At 38.8% G+C, this 17143-nt stretch overlaps 1 protein-coding gene across 1 annotated transcript in view; it reads left to right on the top strand.

The window, feature by feature from the left end:
• Nucleotides 1-6239: 6239 nt before the first annotated feature.
• Nucleotides 6240-17143, top strand: part of gprc5ba (G protein-coupled receptor, class C, group 5, member Ba) — a 40771-nt gene continuing 29867 nt past the window's right edge. Inside the window, exon 1 of the mRNA XM_056249970.1 lies at nucleotides 6240-6509. The gene's annotated coding sequence lies outside the window, so the exon portion shown is untranslated. The remainder of the gene's footprint in view (nucleotides 6510-17143) is intronic.

The following is a 17143-nucleotide window of genomic DNA, read 5'->3' as shown; positions in this document are numbered from 1 at the left end:
TTTTACTTTTTTTAGGTCATAAATGTTAAACGAATGACAAAAAAATAATCAGGCAAACTAATATAGTTTTGTCTAATGTCGATATTCTGAACTGAAATTAGGCCTATGTAACGTGACTCATGTAATGTAATAATTAACGTTAGTTTACAAGAAACATTAACAAAGCCGTTTTCATCATGTTAGGCACAAGATTAATAATGAATGTGTACATACTGAGAATGTAATACAAATTGTAGCCTATAGTAAATTAAAAAAGCTCAGCTTAGGAGGGGAAGAGAAAGGGAGGAAGAGACTGAGAAAAAAAGAAAGAGTGATGGAGATGAGAAGAGAGCAGGTATTGACAAATAATCTGCCCACTGACATGGTTTTAAAGCTATTTCTTATCCTTTTTTTTTTGGTCTTCAAACGTCTTGAAATGCACATATCAGAGAAATAAAAACATTTAACCCCCTACCAACCTCAAATTTAGGACCTCTGTGATTATAAAGCCCTGTCTACGGCCCTGTATTAGGCATAAGATCAATAATAAATGTGTAGCCTACATATTGTGAATGCATTTAATAAACTTAATTACCTTTAGTAGCTTTCAGGAAATAAACGCGTCTGAGAAAATGATTCATAGGCAAAATCAACCTATCAGTTGACCCTACGTTTACTTTCTTCATTGACAGACAAAAATGAAAAGCCTATATCAGTCAAAGCTCAGCTGGGCAAGATAAAAACAAAGAGAAAAAGAGTGTGATGCTGATGAGGAGAGAAAAATTATCAGCTGTCCACTATCCAAGTTTTTTGGCCTTCAGAACATCTTAAAATGCACATGTAGATCAGAGAAATCAAAATTTTCTCGGGGAGGCCCCGAACCCCCCTATTTGCCCTACCTCACATTTGGGACCACAGTTATTATAAAACCGTGCCTTTGCATCATAATGAAAATGGTTAATAGTGATCTTTAGATCCTAAACTAAAGTGTTAAATTTTTTTATATATATTTTTAAAAATCATATTGGGGGCTTAGCCCCCCTAAAATGAGAATCCTAGTGACGCCCCTGGTATAAACTACGCATTTAACAACAACAAATTACATTAAAATAAAATAACGAGAGTAACGTCGCCCGACGTAACGAAGTAAAAGTACAGTTTTTTCATTTGAAAGTTATTCAAGTTAAACTAAGTAAAAGTACCCACATTTAAATCACGTGCCCAGATTGCCCGTATGGTAGATCTGGCCCTGGGTTAGGGGCGTGTACACTATTCATATCAACCTATAATTTCTCTGAATTTATTTTTATTTTTTATCAAAGAATAGATTTTACTTGGCATTATCACAATGACTTGGCTACTTCACCATTCTCTGATGTAGGAGATCTGAAGAAAGCATGATCTGGGGCGAAACTTGAAGTCGTTCACAGACACTTTTGAGGTGAACTCTCTGATTCTCAGCACCTGAATAAGCAGAGAAATGACAAAGCAGAGACCAGATGGCCAGTGTGTAGGATCTGTCAGAAGAGTCGACACGCTCTTGCTGAGATCACAATGAGATCCTCTGTGGAAATACAGGGAAGTATGTAAATCCCAGAACAACACAGTGTTTAGTGTGTTGACTCAAAAAGGCTAGAACAACCTAGAAAACAAAACATCTTACCACTCCATCTAAACAAGATTTATTATCTTGTGAAAACAATTTCATAAAAGGCGTTCCAAGAGGAGAAAATCAACACCAGAGGGATCGGAGTCATGTCAGGTGCTGACAGATTGTGTGTTCTGTCTAATGCGCGAGAGGTGTTTTTCCCACTTATGAAACACCACTCATCTAATGTTCCGTCCTTCGGATGAGACGTTAAACCGAGGTCCTGACTCTCTGTGGTCATTAAAAATCCCAGGATGTCTTTCGAAAGAGTAGGGGTGTAACCCCGGCATCCTGGCCAAATTTGCCCAGTGGCCTCTGTCCATCATGGCCTCCTAATCATCCCCATATATATATACACTGATTGGCTTCATCACTCTGTCTCCTCTCCACCAGTAAGCTGGTGTGTGGTGGGCGTTCTGGCGCACTATGGCTGCCGTCGCATCATCCAAGTGGATGCTGCACATTGGTGGTGGTTGAGGAGATTCCCCCTTCCATGTGAAGCGCTTTGAGTGCCTAGAAAAGCGCTATATAAATGTAATGAATTATTATTATTATTATTAATGTAAATGTCTTGACTGTAAATATGCCTGCTTCTTTATGGCTATTTTTTTATTTTTCCACAGGTTCCATCTGCCCCTCCCACATACACAGGAAGACAGCTTTGGTAAAGGAGGAGACTGGGAAAAGGGTGAATGGAAAAGTGGTGCAAGCTCCTGAACTGTAAGAAAAATCTCTGAAGTGAATACAGACTACAGTTAGGGACAACGTCAATAATCGCGGATGTTAAAACAGGACAACTCTTTGCATTATCAATAGTTGTGGTTATTTTGAGTTGGTGTACTGGGAAATATATTCGTGCAGTTTCTCTATTAAAAGCATTAACAGCTTTTAATTCCAACAGTATTTTAAAAGCAGCATTATCTCAAATGATTATGTATTTTGCTTTGGCTTCAGATTCACACTTCTTTCACTCTTGAGTCAATGGCTCCCCATTGAACCTTTTGGTAAAAAGTTGTGAAATTTGGCACACTGATAGAGGAGAGTCTGAACATTAACCACAGGACTTTTGGGTTTGCTAACTTTGTCTATCTAGCGCCACCAACTGTCCAAAATTTCACTTTTGAACCTTAAAGGAGAACTCCGGCGCAAAATGAACCTTTGGTCTAATAAAACATTGGTACCTAGTCAACCGTTCTCTGAGATTTGTTTTCATGATAATCGAATGTAAAGAGTTTTATCTCTAAAAACTGTTTAGCGTATACCGCTAGTAATGGGGGCATATAATAAGTAAAAAGAAATCGCTAGTTTATACCACTAACAAGGCTCAAAATAGCCCCACATGAACACAGTAACATAATGAGGGTCCCTACATGCAAAACGAAGCATTGAGAACTTTGTAAGTGTACAGACCGTTTAATAAGAAGATAAAGATAAAGACAGTCCACTTCGTGTATACAGACAGGAGCCATCTTTGGAAAACAGTCTCGACTAATCAAACCACGAACGCCATTCATACAGTTCAGAAGTTCACTGAACTTCATACAGTTCAGCTCACTTAGCACGTCGTTCGTGGCTTGATTAGGCGATTTCTTTTTACTTATTAAATGCCCCCATTACTAGCGTTATACGCTAAACAGTTTTTAGAGATAAAACTCTTTACATTCGATTATCATGAAAACAAATCTCAGAGAACGGTTGACTATAGGTACCAATGTTTTATTAGACCAAAGGTTCATTTTGCGCTGGAGTTCTCCTTTAACTTTTGAATTGTAATGGCTAAAAACAAGATTCCCTTTTCCTCTGATTCCGTGGCTCAAGTCGATTCGATTGGCATATTGACATCCGATTTTCACTAAAATTTGCTCAGATCATCTTCAGACCATGCTGGCAAAAAGCTTTTTGATAAACCCAACCGTTTTCGAATAACGCACGGACGAATTCGACGAAGATATATAGCCAAACTGGATGCGAGGGTATATCTCCTCAACGATGTGAACGGTTTGCCCAAAAATCATAAAATTGGTTTTTGATTCGCATTTGATTTTGAACACATCAATGAATTTGATGGCATGGTGCTAAGCTGATTCTGATCCTGTAATTCTGCAACGCTTTGCCAAATTTGACATCAAACTTTTGATGTGTCATTAGCCCCTTTCACAAATCAAAGATTGGTATCAAAGAGCACACCCAGGTTACTAAACCTTCCTAATTAAACCTTCCTAATTTCCTATTATCACTGTAAAGCAGCTTTGGAACAATCTACATTGTTAAAAGAGCTATGTAAATGAAGATGACTAACCGACAACGAAGGCTGAGCAGTACGTGCAGAGGTTTTTGGTCCAATCATTAGGAACTCTGTTTCTTTCTTTTTTTTTTATTAAGAAATAGGAAATTACTAGTCATCCAAACTGTTATATCAACTATACATTCCGTTATTTCTTGAATTGGCAAGTTTTGTCGGGGCGCGAAGAGATATAGAGTTGCGTATCATCAGCATAACAGTGAAAACTAATGGCATGCTTCCTAATGATATCTCCTAATGGTAGCATGTGCAGAGTGAACAGCAGCGGTCCTAGTACTGAGCCTTGTGGTACGCCATACTGAACTTGTGATCTATAAGACATCTCTTCATTTACTGCTACAAACTAATAACGGTCAGTTAAGTATGATTTAAACCATGCTAATGCAATTCCACTAATGCCAACATAATTTTCGAGTCTATTTAAAAGAATATTGTGGTCAATTGTGTCAAATGCAACACTAAGATCGAGTAACACTAATAGCGAGATACAACCACGATCGGATGATAAGAGCAAATCATTTGTGACTCTGATGAGAGCTGTCTCGGTACTATGGTACGGTCTAAATCCAGACTGAAAATCCTCGCAGATATCATTTCTTTCTAAAAAAGGAACGCAGTTGTGAGGATACTGCTTTTTCTAATATCTATGTCAAAAAAGGCAGATTCGAGATCGGCCTGTAATTGACTAATTCTGTACGATCAAGTTGCGTTGTTTTTTTTACAAGTGGTTTAATCATAGCCAGCTTAAAAGTTTTTGTACGTATCCTAATGACAAAGATGAATTAATGATATTAAGAAGAGGATATATGACCTCTGGAAGCATCTCTTTCAGTAGCTTAGTCGGTATAGGGTCTAACATACATATTGTTGATTTAGATGATTTAACGAGTTTAGACAATTCTTCCTCTCCTATAGCAATGAATGAATAGAATTTTTCCTCAGGAACACTAAAATACCTCTGCCTGATGCGATACTGTAGTAGACGCTCGCATAGTTATAATTTCTTGTACTTGCATAGTCTATATTATCAATCTTGTAAGTAAAGAAGTTCATAAAGTCATTACTGCTTTGCTCTTTGGAAACTTCAGAAGTAAAAGCTTTATTTCTTGTCAATTTAGCCACTGTATCAAATAAATGCCAAGGGTTGTGTTTGTTTTCTTCTAAGAGAGTCGAAAAAATAAGCAGATCTAGCAGCTTTTAAGGCTTTTCTGTACGCAATCGTGCTCTCTCTCCACGAAATGCGAAAAACCTCTAGTTTAGTTTTCTTCCAGTTGCGCTCCATTTTTCTGGCTGCTCTCTTAAGGGCCTGGGTGTGCTCGTTGTACTACGGCGTTGGACTATTTTCTTTAATCTTCTTTAAGCGCAACGGAGCAACTGTGTCTAAAGTGCTGGAAAAGAGAGAGTTAAAAGTTTCTGTCGCAATATTGAGTTCTTCTAAGCTATCTGGGATGCTGAGATGATGAAACTGATCAGGAAGATTATTAATAAAGCAATCTTTAGTGGCAGAAGTGATAGGTCTAACATATTTGTAACACAGAGTTGACTTTGCAGCCTTGAGAGATGTCATCGCTCTGCTGCAGAATTTCCACGGCATCAACATTGATTCCATGTGACAATTGTAGATCTAGAGTATGATTACGACAATGAGTAGGTCCTGACATGTGTTGTCTAACTCCAATAGAGTACAGAATGTCTCTAAATGCCAATCAGTGTCAAATTGTATCTCCTTTGTGACAGAGAAAGCTCAATATGGATTATTGAATTTAATTAATAAATTAAATTCAATAATCCCCACCCCCCCCAATAGAAGTCCATTTCAACAAGCTTTTTTTATTTTGTTATTTTATTATTATTTTACTTCCATATTAATCATAAACCTCCACATACTCTCTGCATTCACTAAGTATCTACCTTTTTAAAGACAACATAAAATCCAAAAAAATAAAAGCTTTGTAAATATATTTGTGAGGGATGGCGGCTTGTGTTCGTGAATGACAGCGCGGGGCGGGGCTTGTGTTCGTGACTGCCCGTGAGGGGCGGGGCTTCTCCGTGACTGACAGCGAGGGGCGTGGCCTGTCCTGCGCTGATTGACTGAATCAAACAGCTGAGAACGCGCGTGTGATTGTGAAGACAGAGGGAAAGCAGCAGATGCAGTGAAAGAAACAGCAGCACATTAAAACATTAACCGATGAAGAAGAAAGCTTTTGCGGCTAACAGATGAAACACGACGAATCTGTGTGTGTGTGTTGAAGGCGATGATGGTGTGATGAAGAACGAGGACGCCTGACATTTTCGTTTGTCTGTGTCAACTGATGAATTCAGTGCTTGAGGCTGAAAGGGAATACGCGTTTGTTTTCTCACGGTGTTTATTTCCAGCGCCTTTTATATGTTGATGTTTGACCTCGTTTATTAATCGCCCGACTACACTGAAGACTAAAGGGGATATAGCCATTTTAAAGAGCTCGAAGAGGAGTTATTGTGCGACCCTTCGCTGTGTGAATCAGCTGCAGGAGCCGAGATGTGACATTTCCCACACGCGTATTCAAACATCTCTCATAGCGGACGCTTTTATCGAGGAAGGTACGTGTACAGATCAAATATACTATAATAGTAATCATATACATCAGATATAGGCTATTGAAATACACGAGAGCTGTTTTCGGGCAGGTGTCATCAAATGTCGTTGCTTATTTTGTTTCTTATATCGTGTGTGTGTGTGTGTGTGTGTGTGTGTGTGTGTGTTTATTTATTTATCTATTTATGAAATCAAATCGTTCAAACATTAACGTTTCATTGGTCGTTTTAATGTGATTTATTTATGCAAAAATTACATAACGATTCATAAGATGCCTCTGTGGAATAGGGTTGTATAAATAAATATGAACAAATAATCATCACATTGAAGATGATTTGCCCTGACAGGCATATAACATCAATGTAAGAATGATTATTTTTTATTCCTCTGCATTAATAATTAGTGTAGGCTATGCAGTTATACGGCAGTATTATCATATTGCTTAATGCGCTGATGCATGATTATGTGACATGAGGAAAATGGGATCTGAAATCTAAAGCAAATACAGGAGGAGAAGAGGATTGAACATTTTAAATATTATTACCCAAATTAATTAGCATGTGTCCATGCATTAAAAACTAGTCACATATTAATGTTGTAGCTAATAGCAGAAGCTGGAAAGCATTCATACCTAACCACTGAAAGAGCTTGTGTGATTTTGGGGTGTTTCTCTCTCTCTCTCTCTCTCTCTCTCTCTCTCTCTCTCTCTCTCTCTCTCTCTCTCTCTCTCTCTCTCTCTCTCTCTCTCTCTCTCTCTCTCTCTCTCTCTCTCTCTCTCTCTCTCTCTCTGCATTTCATTTGAGCATCCATGTTTCTAGTGTGCATCTGAAGATTTGTCATCATCCTGAGCTTAGAAACTTCCCTCCGCAGGCGATGGAGCCTTTTCTAAAAGCTGAAGTCGATCACATTAAACATGCATCTGTGGTTCAGCTCTGACTGATTCCCCTTCAACTACAACACACAACATCTCTACACTCACACTTATTTATAGCGGACATGCACATCTAAAAATACATCTTAACATTTAGAAATGTATACAAAAATAAGCCTGGAATATCTTTTGCAGACTGGTTTATTATTCTTAACTTATTTGCGCAATCCAGAAAACATAATAGGCTATGTCTTTGAAACTATTATGAATGAATTGTGGTTTATTTGGTTGCGTGTCGTAGTGTTACTGATCTGCTAATCTGCTAGTGCTGGGCAGTGAATCGCTCTTCATCTGCACACTGTATGTGTTTTAAATCTCCATGCTGTAGCTATAATAATTGCTAAAAGCATCTACACTCGTGATGCTAAATGTCACTATGATGCAGCTGTTACCCAAGTGCTTCTATATATGTATTTTGGTGGATGGATTTCATGTAAGGTCCTAAGAAAATGTTTTGTTTATAAAAGGAAGCAATGTTAACGCTGTTGGCATATCTATTTTCTGTCTTTACTGCATTTTAAAAATGGTTTACATTCTGCATGCTTCATATATTGTCTTTTTTTTTTTCATTTTTTTTTTTATTCATTCTATATACAGTACACAAAATATGAACAAGTTAAACAATATGCATATGCATGACCATAAGATACACATACACCACTATACCATACATCGCTGGGTAAAAAAAAAACATGACAAATAAACATGTCTACACAAAAACAACAACAAATTAACTCTAAACTCACACTAAACATCTCGTTTGAAATATGCATTATTTCATGTTTCATGATCATCCATCCAGTAACTTTAGAAAAGGCCTCCATGTTTTCACTTTTGTGAGCCAAGCAAACCTGATATGACATTACAAACAATTATAGACGTATATAAAAGCATAATTTAAAAAATCCTTTTAGAGGTTTTTGGTCTTAACGCCCAGCACTAACTCTCACTGTAGAAACTTACAGGTGCATATTACTTACTTGCCTTGTAGTGTTTATGAATGACGTTCACTGACGTTTCATGTCGCTGACATCTAAAAAAGTAAAAATAAACATGATAAAATGCATGATATAAAATGATCTATATGACGCCGCCATACTGGTATTCCCACACATTATATTAATCAATGTGAAATCGTCTGGTTTTGATGAGAAACATTACATTATGAGTCTGTGTGTGTATGTCTGAAGTCTCCCTGTATATTCGTACTATGCAAGCATCCTGAGCATGTGAATGGTTGTGTGACCTCCTGGCAGCCAGGAATAGACGTGTGTCCTCTGTAGTGGACGTCGAGGGAGTTTCTCCAACACCGTACACACGTCACCGCTTTAAGAGCTCGTTCAGACGCCACAGGTTTAAACAACTTCTGCTTGCAAATGACTGACATTAATTTAGTGATCAAATTTAGCAGTCTTATGAAAATATGATAATATATTGTAATTATCATTTAAATCGGAATACTTTTCAAATTGTATTTTATAAATCAACATCTCAGGAAAACGTTATGGGGTTTCAAATTAAAATATGACTTTCTGTTACAGAACGGGGTATTGATTTCACACACGTCATCCACTGTAGAGACACCAGCACTTGCATGCGTTCATCAGGCGTTCTGGAGACACAAGGGGAAATTATACATCAATATTCCTATGAAATATTAGAAATTATTATTATTAAAATGTTGCCAATTATTACTCCCATTTTTGCACTTCTTTTTTCATGACATGTTTCCCCATGAACACATTACTATGCAAATTAGGTACTGTGTATATACATATTGCAGAAAGTAAAATGGTGTATCAATTTATTCCATTATATCTTTCATAACATAGTTGAGAATCATCTTTATACAAAGTTTGGTTCCAATAATCCTCCTGAAACCTAAAAAATGAATGGAAAAAAACACCCTATACATGTAAGTTTGTGTCTTTTATGTTTTAAACAACTGAGTCCTGGTGTCACTACACACAGCAGAACATATGAATAAAATATAATTTTTCCAAAAAAAAAAAAAAATTATCTTCTGGACAATGTGATGACATGATAAAATACAAAATTCAAATAACTTTTTTTTCATGCATTACCCCTGCTTATTAAAAAGTTACGTTTATATTCGAACATCAGATTGGAGGAAGGACGAGACCATAACATGTATTACAAATCTCATAATGCTCATTCTGGAGTGAATGAAAGCAGATATGAGCTTTGTATGGCATACAGAACAACAGAAGCACTGTGCTGGAGTGATTGCGTTGTGTTGTACAGTAACTGTAAATGATTCAACTATCATTTCATTAACAGCATTTACTGTATTTTGAAGCTGTTAAAATAAAACGACTTTATGTTGGTTAAATTAATTTATAAATAAATAAATAAATTTAATACAACAGTGCAATGTAGCAACAAAGGCTTGTATTGTAATATTAATTGAATATTTGAATCAGTTTCTGCTAATAATCCCAGTTGTATGTTCATGTTTAATATTTCCTTGCATAATTACGAGCATTCATTTATTGATTACGTGTGTCGTCTGTTTGCAGTAGATACAACCACCTTAAAGGATATTCACCCAAAAATGAAAATTAAGCCCATGATTTGCTCAAGTCGTCCTAGGTATGACTTTCTTCTTTCAGACGAATACAATCGGAGTTATATTAAAGGGGTGATGAACTGAGAAATCAAATTTTCCTTGAGCTTTTGACATCTAAGAGGTCATCAAATTATAAGAATATCCTGTAAGTTTCAGAACTGAAAACGTCCTTGTTAGTCCAATAAAAGATTTTATTGACACCAGGCTCAGCAAACGACTCGTTTTTCAAAGTGGGGAACTATGATGACAAAGAGGATAAAACACCACCCCCGCAGAAGAAGATCAACGCCTACTTCAACACGGCCGGTTTAGCCCCGCCCACCGATTCGCGCATTACACGAAACTCATTATAATATGCAAAACTGTTATCCACTCACAGCAGTGGGCGTTTACTTCCAAGTCTTCAATGCGAGACGCCCATAAAAACCGAGCGTTTTTGAGCTAGGCTCAAAACTAGGGTAGAAAATAGCCTATTACTTATTCATTTTGATGTTTTTGAATGTAAAAACCAAGCGAATGTCATAAGTTGACCTCAGACAACAATATAAAACAATTTAAAAAGCCAGTTCATGACCCCTTTAATACATGTCGTGGCTCTTCCAAGCTTTATAATGGCAGTAAATGGTACCAAAAGAGCACATCCATCCATCATAAAAGCTAATAAAGGCCTTCTAAAGTGAAGCCATAACTTTATAAACTATAATCACTGAATCACGACTTAATATAACTCCGATTGAATTCGTCTGTAAGAATGTCATATACATACACCTAGGATGGACTCTGAGTAAATTATGAGAATTTAACATTTTGGGTGAACTATCCCTTTAATGATCTCTATATCGCTTGAAAAGACCATAAACATTACAGACGACGCCTGAAGTAGCAATTCATTTACATAAATATCCTAAAGAAGCGAGTTCTGTGCAGCTGATCAAGTTGAGTCTTGGGTAACGCTGTCTGTGCTTTGGGAACATCATTATGGTGCTGGGACTCTCCCAGTGCTTCTCCTTCGGTTGGCACTTCACATCGCAGTGAGCAAACCAGTCATACATGTATATTTAGATCAGTGGAAACATGACAGCGATCTCTAATAAGTGTTCACGGGACCGTTCAGACGGGTGTGTGAGGAAACTTGGGTTATGAAGTTAACAGTGCTCAGCTGTTTCCCATGGTTCCCTGAACCAGTCCCAGTTTGTTTGTATTGAGTATCCTTGATTTAATATGAAAAGCTTTGTTTGAACAGATACTGACTGATAGGGTTCACTTCTCTGAGTGTGATGTGCACTTGCACTGACTTCAGCCCATTAATAGTCGCTTTTATCGACAGTGTCACGTCGCCGACCTGCGGCCACTTTTGCTGGAAATCAATCAGCGGGATCATGTTGCTTTGTGGCTGGTGGTGTGAACGGGCCCTAGAATAAGGGAAGGGAACATGCTTACTGTTGGTTAATCGAGCCACAGAGTGACGTGACCTCATTGACTAGATATGCAAATGAGCGATAGAAACCCAATCAGGTCACAGGAGGCAGCCCATCATTCCCACACGCAAATCTGCCACTGGTCTGGATGAAACGAGGCTGTGACTGGGCAAAATAATCATACAATATTTGACCCAGAATCAGGGTTGAGCAATAGCACATTATGAGCATGCAGGAAAGTTTGTGCATCACCAGACATGTAAGAAGCCCTTTTTAGCCACTGGACAGGGTAATGTTTCGCTGGGTTAAGGCTTAGGTCAAACAGTTTTAATAAAGAAATAAACAATAGCTGTAATTGTAGACTTAATATGAATAGTGATTTGGTAAGCGAGCCATTCTTGTTCAAAGACATTTTCTTGCTAATAATGGAGAAATACTGTGCCTGAAAGTAATGTGAACATTCAATTTAATTGTAAGTGAATATCTTAGTCCCCCTGTGTTGAAAATCCAGCTGTTAATGTTATATGTCTATGTGGTGTTTTTAATACGCTTTAAGACAAACCATGAGCGAATTCATAAGCCAACACCAATAATGAGTGTTTTCTCCTTAAAACTGCTGTAAAAAGTCTGTCTCAAAACCATGGTTTGAAATCGCTGGTGTTTCCTGGTATATTTTTCTGTTGATATGACAAATCGGGTACATTAGCAATATAGCGAGTGTATGGTGTATATTGCAATTTTTTGATGAACTATATGCCTTTCCTTTCTCCACTGACGTTCCGAGCTGTTCTGAGCTGTTCTGAGACTGTGAACGGGAACATCGTTTGTGTAACATTAGCAAGACAAGACACATTTATATAACGCTTTTTACAATACAGAGTGTTTCAAAGCAGCTTTACAGTGATAACAGGAAAATAATGCAACAAAGTTTGTTTCCAGAAGAAAATGGTGTCACAGTCCAACTTAAGTAAGTTCAGTGATGGTTCATTTTTGTTTTAAAAAAAGTTATTAATTTAGTTCAATTATATACAGGTCCTTCTCAAAAAATTTGCATATTGTGATAAAGGTCATTATTTTCCATAATGTAATGATAAAAAGTAAACTTTCATATATTTTAGATTCACACCAACTGAAATATTTCAGGTCTTTTATTGTTTTAATACTGATGATTTTGGCATACAGCTCATGAAAACCCTAAATTCCTGTCTCAAAAAATTAGCATATCATGAAAAGGGTCTCTAAACGAGCTATTAACCTAATCATCTGAATCAACTAATTAACTATAAACACCTGCAAAAGATTCCTGAGGCTTTTAAAAACTCCCAGCCTGTTTAATTACTCAAAACCCCAATCATGGGTAAGACTGCCGACCTGACTGCTGTCCAGAAGGCCATCATTGACACCCTCAAGCAAGAGGGTAAGACAGAAAGAAATTTCTGAACAAATAGGCTGTTCCCAGAGTGCTGTATCAAGGCACCTCAGTGGGAAGTCTGTGGGAAGGAAAAAGTGTGGCAAAAAACGCTGCACAACGAGAAGAGGTGACTGGACCCTGAGGAAGATTGTGGAGAAGGACCGATTCCAGACCTTGGGGGACCTGCGGAAGCAGTGGACTGAGTCTGGAGTAGAAACATCCAGAGCCACCGTGCACAGACGTGTGCAGGAAATGGGCTACAGGTGCCGCATTCCCCAGGTCAAGCCACTTTTGAACCAGAAACAGCGGCAGAAGCGCCTGACCTGGGCTACAGAGAAGCAGCACTGGACTGTTGCTCAGTTTTGCATGTCATTCGGAAATCAAGGTGCCAGAGTCTGGAGGAAGACTGAGGAGAAGGAAATGCCAAAATGCCTGAAGTCCAGTGTCAAGTACCCACAGTCAGTGATGGTCTGGGGTGCCATGTCAGCTGCTGGTGTTGGTGCACTGTGTTTTATCAAGGGCAGGCTAAATGCAGCTAGCTATCAGGAGATTTTGGAGCACTTCATGCTTCCATCTGCTGAAAAGCTTTATGGAGATGAAGATTTCATTTTTCAGCACAACCTGGCACCTGCTCACAGTGCCAAAACCACTGGTAAATGGTTTACTGACCATGGTATTACTGTGCTCAATTGGCCTGCCAGCTCTCCTGACCTGAACCCCATAGAGAATCTGTGGGATATTGTGAAGAGAAAGTTGAGAGATGCAAGACCCAACACTCTGGATGAGCTTAAGGCCGCTATCGAAGCATCCTGGGCCTCCATAACACCTCAGCAGTGCCACAGGCTGATTGCCTCCATGCCACGCCGCATTGAAGCAGTCATTTCTGCAAAAGGATTCCTGACCAAGTATTGACTATTGAGTGCATAACTGAACATAATCATTTGAAGGTTGACTTTTTTTTTTTGTATTAAAAACACTTCTTTAATTGGTCGGATGAAATATGCTAATTTTTTTAGACAGGAATTTTGGGTTGTCATGAGCTGTATGCCAAAATCATCAGTATTAAAACAATAAAAGACCTGAAATATTTCAGTTGGTGTGCAATGAATCTAAAATATATGAAAGTTTAATTTTTATCATTACATTATGGAAAATAATGAACTTTATCACAATATGCTAATTTTTTGAGAAGGACCTGTATATATACACTCACCTAAAGGATTATTAGGAACACCATACTAATACTGTGTTTGACCCCCTTTCGCCTTCAGAACTGCCTTAATTCTACATGGCATTGATTCAACAAGGTGCTGAAATAGAAATGTTGGCCCATATTGATAGGATAGCATCTTGCAGTTGATGGAGATTTGTGGGATGCACATCCAGGGCACGAAGCTCTCGTTCCACCACATCCCAAAGATGCTCTATTGGGTTGAGATCTGGTGACTGTGGGGGCCATTTTAGTACATTGAACTCATTGTCATGTTCAAGAAACCAATTTGAAATGATTCGAGCTTTGTGACATGGTGCATTATCCTGCTGGAAGTAGCCATCAGAGGATGGGTACATGGTGGCCATAAAGGGATGGACATGGTCAGAAACAATGCTCAGGTAGGCCGTGGCATTTAAACGATGCCCAATTGGCACTAAGGGGCCTAAAGTGTGCCAAGAAAACATCCCCCACACCATTACACCACCACCACCAGCCTGCACAGTGGTAACAAGGCATGATGGATCCATGTTCTCAGTCTGTTTACGCCAAATTCTGACTCTACCATCTGAATGTCTCAACAGAAATCGAGACTCATCAGACCAGGCAACATTTTTCCAGTCTTCAACTGTCCAATTTTGGTGAGCTCTTGCAAATTGTAGCCTCTTTTTCCTATTTGTAGTGGAGATGAGTGGTACCCGGTGGGGTCTTCTGCTGTTGTAGCCTATCCGCCTCAAGGTTGTGCGTGTTGTGGCTTCACAAATGCTTTTCTGCATACCTCGGTTGTAACGAGTGGTTATTTCAGTCAAAGTTGCTGTTCTATCAGCTTAAATCAGTCGGCCCATTCTCCTCTGACCTCTAGCATCAACAAGGCATTTTCTCCCACAGGACTGCCGCATACTGGATGTTTTTCTTTTTTCACACCATTTTTTGTAAACCCTAGAAATGGTTGTGCGTGAAAATCCCAGTAACTGAGCAGATTGTGAAATACTCAGACCGTCCCGTCTGGCACCAACAACCATGCCACGCTCAAAATTGCTCAAATCACCTTTCTTTCCCATTCTGACATTCAGTTTGGAGTTCAGGAGATTGTCTTGACCAGGACCACACCCCTAAATGCATTGAAGCAACTGCCATGTGATTGGTTGATTAGATAATTGCATTAATGAGAAATTGAACAGGTGTTCCTAATGATCCTTTAGGTGAGTGTGTATATATATATAATATATATATATATAAATATATATATAAATAGCCGCTCTGGAGTAAACCGTGATGTCATCGTCCAGCTCAGTTCAGTTCTTGTATAATAGTGTCAATGCAGGCAGATCAATATTATTGTTGAATATTAAATGTTAAATTTAATGTCCCCAACTAAGCAAGCCAAGCCAATGGCAATAAAGGTGGAACAAGCGACAGTGGCAGGAACCAAAACTCCATCAGTGACAGAATGGAGAAAAAAAACCTTGGGAGAACCCAGAGGCTCAGTCGTTCAGTTCTCCTCTGGCCAACGAACGAACAGTGTATGATTATGATCCAGGCAGCATTACAGGTCTGAAGTCAGATTGGATCAGAACATTCACAATATTTATCCAGTTCATCTGGTTTAAGATCAGAGTCATCACGCCGGTATGGAGACGGGTTTGTTGAGGATCAGTGCCGATGGCAGTCGTGTCAATGAGGCCTTCACAGGGGAGAGTCTAGTAGACACAAACTCTGCTGACACTTCAGGGATGTGTTGTGGCCGTGTCCAGGCGCAGGTCCTCCATCTGATCTGGATCCAGCCCGGATCCGGCTGATTACAGTAAACCTCGGAATAAGCAGAAAGACTAACATTAGCGTAGATGCTATTCTTCTTATGATGTAACGAGTACATCTGGTGTTTTAGAAATTGTTCCCGGTTCTGGCTGATCTAATCTATGCAGCCTAATAATCATTTAAGTGATTTGAATAATAGGAATGTATAATGTATAATGTGAATGCCAGGTTGAAGAGATGTGTTTCAGTCTAGCTTTAAACTGACTTCCTGCTTCCCGGATAATGGTAGGAAGACTGTTCCAAAGTTTAGGTGCTAAATAGGAAAAGGATCTACTGCCAGCAGTCGATTTTGATATTCTAGGTATTATCAACTGGCTGGAGTTTTGAGATCGCAATAGATGTGAAGGATTATAATGCGTTAAGAGCTCGCTCAAGTACTGGGGAGCTAAACCATTTAGTGCTTTAAGTAATCAGCAATATTTTAAAATGTATACGATGTTTAATAGGGAGCCAATGCAGTGTTGACAGAACCGGGCTAATATGGTCATATTTCCTGGTTCTGGTAAGAACTCGAGCTGCTGCGTTTTGAACTAGCTGTAGTTTGTTTAAGCGTGCAGCCTTGATGTCATGAACGCATTAACTAACTGATCCGCATTTGCCATTGAGAGCATATGATCATTTAAGCATTTGTCATTTAGATATATTTTTAAGATGGAAGAATGCAGTTTTACAGATATTAGACACGTGGCTTTCAAATGAAAGATTGATTGGTATAGTGTTGTCAAAAAACTCGGTACTTCGGTACCAAGTCGGTACTAAAAAAAATTTACGGTTACGGTACCAGCTTTTCTAGGTACCGAGTTCAGTGTTCAAAAAAATACAAGTCATAGTTAATCCGGTTCTTGATGTGCTGTCCGAAAGGTGCAGAGTTACGTCCTCTTCATAAAAACACTGAGACATGGCGACCGGCGGCGCTGCTAATGCGTTGGCTCTGAATCCACTTGTTGACACGAAAGGAGGAAAGAGCCACATATGGAAATATGTTGAATTAGGCTAATGTCACGTTGCCATAAAGGGCCGTTCACACGTTCACATAGCACGTTTTTTGCGCGTGCAAATTTCAAATGTAGGCGCGCGGGAAGCGCGCTTATAATAGAAGCGACGTGCGAGCTTGTTTTTCCAGGCGCGTCACTGTTTAATGTTCCATAGCGGAGACGCGAGAGCGAGCGCTTGTGGAAAGAAGGAGAAAGCGGTGCAAACTGCGCTCTCCGTGATGATGAGGAAGTATCAGCAAAGAATGTATTGATTTCTAGCCCTTGCA

Source organism: Rhinichthys klamathensis, unplaced genomic scaffold, assembly GCF_029890125.1.
Source record: "Rhinichthys klamathensis goyatoka isolate OS25496 unplaced genomic scaffold, OSU_Roscu_1.1 h1tg000065l_1, whole genome shotgun sequence".
In the NCBI taxonomy this organism is placed as follows: domain Eukaryota; kingdom Metazoa; phylum Chordata; class Actinopteri; order Cypriniformes; family Leuciscidae; genus Rhinichthys; species Rhinichthys klamathensis.
This window is presented reverse-complemented; position numbering and strand designations above follow the sequence as displayed.